Source organism: Melospiza melodia, chromosome 6, assembly GCF_035770615.1.
Source record: "Melospiza melodia melodia isolate bMelMel2 chromosome 6, bMelMel2.pri, whole genome shotgun sequence".
Classification (NCBI taxonomy): Eukaryota; Metazoa; Chordata; class Aves; order Passeriformes; family Passerellidae; genus Melospiza; species Melospiza melodia.
Genome location: NC_086199.1, coordinates 58,183,721 through 58,189,720, shown reverse-complemented (window position 1 = coordinate 58,189,720; position 6,000 = coordinate 58,183,721). Strand labels below are relative to the sequence as shown.

At 42.9% G+C, this 6,000-nt stretch overlaps 1 long non-coding RNA gene across 1 annotated transcript in view; it reads right to left on the bottom strand.

The window, feature by feature from the left end:
* LOC134419396 (uncharacterized) overlaps positions 1-6,000 on the bottom strand; it is a 313,894-nt gene that overhangs the window by 13,297 nt on the left and 294,597 nt on the right. The window contains exons 15-16 of the long non-coding RNA XR_010028034.1: positions 2,109-2,140; positions 1,226-1,314 (exon numbers count right to left, since the gene is read on the bottom strand). This is a non-coding gene — a long non-coding RNA (uncharacterized LOC134419396). The remainder of the gene's footprint in view (positions 1-1,225; positions 1,315-2,108; positions 2,141-6,000) is intronic.

The following is a 6,000-nucleotide window of genomic DNA, read 5'->3' as shown; positions in this document are numbered from 1 at the left end:
GAGCACTCAGGGAAGAGAGGAGCCCGTGTGGGATGGGGGGGCAGAGGGTTTTACAGAAAGCAACTGATGATGCATCACCATGGACAGGAGCCTTAAGGGCAAAATACAGTGCTTGTCAGTTCACGTTTGTCTGCACTTGGAGAAGAGGCATTTTCAGGCTCTGCATCATGATAGCTGTAACAAGCTGAGTTGAGAGACTTCAATACATAGCCGGCTATGAGTGTGGACACTGATGAGAAAGCTTATGTGTGCCTACTCGCATTCATTTCATACCAGGAGACACTTAGCTCATTCAAAAATACAGCTGGCAAGATAAGCCTTTGAGAGTACAAAATACATATGAGGGTGTTCAGTTTTCAGTCAGGGTTATGCCATTTTTAATGGCCATATACTTACCCTGTCTGGTGCATTTATTCATTTTTGAGCCAAACTAGATTCAATGATTTTCATCATTTTTTTTCACCTCTGTTGACATTGTCTGACAAGACCGTTCAGACTCAGACTGCTTAGGAAAAATAAACTTTGGTGCCAGATTTTGAGCCATCAGCAGTGTTCACTCTCATTTTTATTCTATTATTCTGCTGCAAAGGAACTTTCAGCTCAGGAGCCACAATGGAAAGAAAACAACTCCAGCTCTTTTTTCTTTTTTTTTTTTTTCCCCCTTCTCCTTTTTCCCATCTTGTGATCTTATCCCAGCTGGTGAGGGAGAAAATTCCCATGTGAGGCATGTGGGTGGAGCCCAATTGTGCAAGCTCCATGCTTGCAAAGCGTTTGGCATGGATCCGCTGGCTGGCTTTGTTTTCCATGGCCGGACACAGAGGGAAGCCACATTCAGCACATTAACAGCCACCACCTGTTGCTCTGTTCTACTTCACAGGAACCCTGAGGCTGGGGAATAGCACTGTGCTCTGGCCCTCGATCTCCAGGGAAGTTTGATGTGCGTTGGTCCCCACATTTTTCTTGCTTTTGCAAGACAAGATGCTGGTAGGTTTGGGAGTCCAGGTGGAGATGAGGTCCTTGGAGCTATTTGAGCTGTGCTTTGGTGCAGGTCACTTGGAGGGATTTTCAAGCTCCATTTGATGTGGCTCCCCTGAAGACAAACTCTTCTTGGCTAATTCACTGCAATCAGAAATTTCCCTGCCACATACTACTTCAAAAATCCTAACTACGTCAAGCCTAAGTACAAGGAATAGCAAGAAAATGCAAAAAGAAAGAATTTACTCACCTTGTCAGTGACATTTGTAGGACCATCACCAGATTTCTCCCCTCTTTGCACAGCACAGCTTAAATTGATCTCCATTCCTATGCACTTTCCTGTTCATATGTAAAGCACAAGGAGAAAAAAAAAAGCAGCATATCACTAATGCAGCTAATTCTCAGTATCTTGAAGCAATTGACACAAGTACATGAATTAACTCATCACTTTATATCACATACTTGAGGTAAATGTGCTATTTGGAGTACCTCTTGGTAGGAATAAGCAATTTAAGATCCATTAGTATTTGGAATATTCTGTTTCATTAAAACCACAGTCATCCCTAAATGCAGATGAGTGGAGAGAAGCTATCAACCTCGTGGTTGTACTAGACAAACTTAAAAACACTTTCTATTACAGGGTGCTGTGAAAGGGTTTTTACACAAATACAATCCAGGCCTTAGGTTTCCAAAAGAGGGTTCTCCTACCTTGGGTTGAAGTTTCTTGTAACTTTCATAAGTTTGAAAATTATAATGTGAGCAATTCTGGTGAACAGATTTTAAGCTTTTAATATAACACCAGAGTAGTTTTGCAAAACACTATCTGCTACTTGCATACCAAAATTCATTCTCCTTTTTAATGGCCTAAGATTATGGGAAAGCTAGAATTATTTTTTAAAATAATAAATACATATCCTCTGTTTTCATTTAAAATTTCCAAATAAATCAGGGCCCCATTGCCCTGGGCTTGATCTGTAGAGCTTTAAGATCAAATCAGTTTCATTTATGATACTGCGTTCTAACAAGTTTTATAAATAATATAAAAGCAGTGGCTTCAGATTTTAATTAGGCTTGTGACAAATCTGTAGCACATTAAACAAAAAATATATTTCAATGACTTTTTAAATACTTACTGTACAGACCAAGGAAAAGTCCTGAAAAGCTTCTGGAAAAAAAAGAATGTTCTTTTTTCAGTCAGATTCAACCTTCAAGAAGTTCCTCAACTTAAAAAAAGCTATTTTGGTCTAAGGAGTAAAGGTAGAAAAGTTACAAAAGTCACAAGAATTTCTGGAAAAACGAAATCCTTTCACTGTGCTCTGCCTAATTTAGCCTTAAGTCTTTCCCAAATGCTGAAGTACACTTTCAGGGCCACAGCCCTTACAATTCCTACAAAACCAGAATGCCTGCAGGTGAGGGCTGAGTGAGAGTCGGGCTCTCTTTCACTGCTGGGGAAGGGAGAGCTGGCTCCTGGCTAGCACAGAGCACAGCCTGCCTTCCACCCTTCACCAGGGGCCAGCCCAGCCTGCCCAGCAGCCACTGACTGAGGAGGAGCTTCAGTTCCAGAAAAGGAACTGATCAGGGCATCGAGGCACAGAAGCGCACCTGCGGTGACATGGTTCTGCTGGGAGGAGTGTCCCAAGAGACTGCTGCCACACAAAGTTCTTCCCTTGGAAGAAAAATCACTTCCTGATTGACAAAATGTACATGATAAGACCTCATGTTCTGCTGAAATATCTCTATAGAGTTACACTGAAGCCACTGTGACCCTGGCTTGTAGAATGTGTCAGAAAGAGTAGGTGTCCTGGCTAGGCACCTTAAGAGCATGCAATGTATCCCATGACTGCTCTATAACCATTGCATGGCTTAGATTGATTCCAAAAGTTTCAAAAGCTAGTTTTATAATCAGACAAAGGGGCTGGATTCTGGTGAATCAGGATTAGTGTTCTGCAGCTGTAGGGGAGATACTTTATAATTAAGCCAGCACCCTCCAGCAGATCTCAGCTGGAGGTACCAGCAGTCCTAGGCAAGAACTGGTGTGAAATCTGCCTTGCTTCTGGCTGAATAGCTCTGCTGGTGATGGGGAAGTCTCTGTGTTTCTATGGCTCCCACACAGCAGAAGCCCACCTAGAATACCTGAACATGTGGACCTAATACATCTTTATTTTCCTGCTTTTCATTTCTCTGAAAGATTTATGATTGTGGAAAAAAAAAAAAAAAAAAGAAAAAAGGTCTATTTACAAGAGTAGCTGCAAAGTTAACCATTAATTTTCTGCTCAAATGCATGGACACAGTGCAAAATGATCCTTAAATGACAGAGCAGAAGTTAGGTTAAATCTGAAATTCCTATGCTTTTTGCTTTTGTAGGTTACCAATCCATGTATTGAGGTAATATCTGGATAGATCCTTGTCAGGAACTAGGCCTGGCCTGGCTGGATTTCAATATGTTTGCAAAAACCGTTGGCCTGAAATTTGAGGCTAAGTAGGATCTTCTACCTGACTCATAAGCATTCCACATCAATATCTCCGATAAATGTCTCAAGCATTTGAACAAAGAAATAAAACCAAGGGTACTTCCCTCACAGCTGAATCAAACTGTGACAACAGATCCTGAAAGTGGTTATTTTTGTAATATTTTATCTGGTGATTGTCCTTTTTAAAAATGTCTACTAGTGAAGGGAAGAAGAGCAAAGTCCTTTCATGCTGAACAGGTTTCAGGGCAGTTGGGTGTTCATTTCCCTGAAGCTATGTAGTGTTTCTGCATCAGGGTGGGACTGAGGCTTGTGTCAGGCAAATTCCATGGTGATGTTATTTTTAAAATCATGTCTGCTGTTAGTTTACCCTGGCTGACAGAATTACCCCCTTTCCCATCTCTGCATTCCTACACAATCTGGCCAGCAATAGCTGAAATTTGATAACACACACAGGTTATAAATTTAGTCAACTGTTGGATTTTGGCAGTTTCTTGGCCACAACCTGTGGAGTCCACAGGCCTGAAATGAGAGTGATGGAGCAGCTTGCCACTCCTAGAGCTCTTTTTTTAGAGTCTCTAAAATAAAGTGCACCTTCTTACCTTGTTGCTTCACACTTGGTTCAGGTTTGAGAGAGATCTTGACAACACTGAGAGCCATGAAACATTTTAAAGTGATTAATAAGACTGCACATTTAGGGCAAAGGATGACTCCTGCAGGACTCTGCCTACATTTCATGTTAGCATCAGATAACAATTCATCCAAGTAAAGTAGATAACTAGCAGATTTTTCCTATGCGTCCATAACAAAGTCTAAACAGCGGGAATAACAACAAAGTGCTTAAACACACAATATCTTCAGAACAAAACAGATTAAAAGAAACATTCTCTTAAAGAAAACAAACCTATGAATATTATATATTTGGAGACCTATGCTTAGGTCTCCAAACCACAATTTTACCTGTCTAAACACACGCAACATTAAACTGTCTCTTCATTTTCCCACAATCTGCTCAGCTGCCTGGGTGACACGTGCCCTTCCCACCTGCTCTCATCCTGGAGAGCCTGTCCCCTGCACATCTCAGTGCCATGACACAGGGGACTGTGCTTCTCCAAGCCCCTCCCAGGGCTCTGGGTATCAGGCCATGCCAGCCACATCCCCCAGTGGCCCCTGTGCCATCACCCTGTGGCCCTGGGGCTGACTGTGCCAGCGCGTGTCCGGCGGGTCCTGGCACAGGAGGGGATCCTGCTCCTCACAGATGGCCCGTGCCTGCTGTGTGCAGCCAGGGGACGTGTACCACTAAAAGGCAGCATGTTTGGCTGCAGGCTGGCAGGCTGGCACACCCTGATCAGGCTGGGTAGGGCCACACATCCGTGTGCTGTTTCCGAGCATCGCTACAGTGGTCCTCAGAACCAGGCTGGGCTCGCTGCTGTGCCCTGTGCAGCTGTGCTGCCTCTTTCCATTTTATGTCCTCAAAATCTTTACTGAGAAAACACCACTGTTGCTTTCCATGCCACCTGTGTTGTTTATAATTTTTTTCCTCTTCTAATGCATTTGTTTGCTGTAATTTTGGATGCATTTTCTCCCCTGCATGTCTGTTTTTCACCAGCAGCACACTAAGAAGACAGTCCTAGGCACTTGATAATACTGGTGGCAAAGTTGTCCTTGTTTCCCTAGAGCACAAAGCTGCCTGTGATCACAGTGGAAAAGACTATATTGTCAGAAATCCATCGTTGCTTTTGTGCCCCATATAGCATTTCTCTTTCTTCCCTGTGGGAATAGCAGCCACAATCAACAGTTACTTGGCCACAAACCTGTGCAGCCCATGGGCCTGAAATGAGACTAATAGAGCAGCTTGGAATTCCTAGAGCTCCTATTTTAGACTCTCTCCAAACTCAAGTGGACTTTCTTACTTTGTTACTTCACACTCAGTTTTGAAAGAGATTTTGGCAAGAGATCCTGCATTCCCTTTACTGTGTGTTTGGAAGTGAAAGCACTTACTGTGATGGCAGCACTGCCTTACCCTAACAGGCCAAGAGACAGGGAACTCTGAGCTAGTCAAACCGCCAAGGTTGAAACAGATTTATGAAAAAAATCTATATTTATTTATTTGTATATACATTTTCCATCCTCATTTTTCCCCCATTTGGTAACCTGATATTCATGCAAGTCTATTCCTTTGTTGAATTTTTGCTTCACTTCCTGTCAAATTATTTCATTTTATTTAACTTCACCTGTCAAAATACATGAGCTAATTCTCTCTGTGATGACCTGCCGCTGCTTCTTAGTCTCCAGTGACAGGATGCAGCAACTGCATGCCTGCAAAGCCTGTGCCATGGAAATCACCTGGGCATCTTTACAGATACACAAGCAGAGAAGACAAACCCAGCCTGAAATGCCTTGAACCAGCTTAGCTCTGCTCCCAGGAGCTGCCAAACCAAAAACCTTCTCTGCCCACAAACATGGTCCTTTCACACCTTTCACCTCTGGGCTGCCAAATATTTAATGTGCAGAGTCTAACACAATGGACACCACCATCTCTCTGAGTTTATCCCTC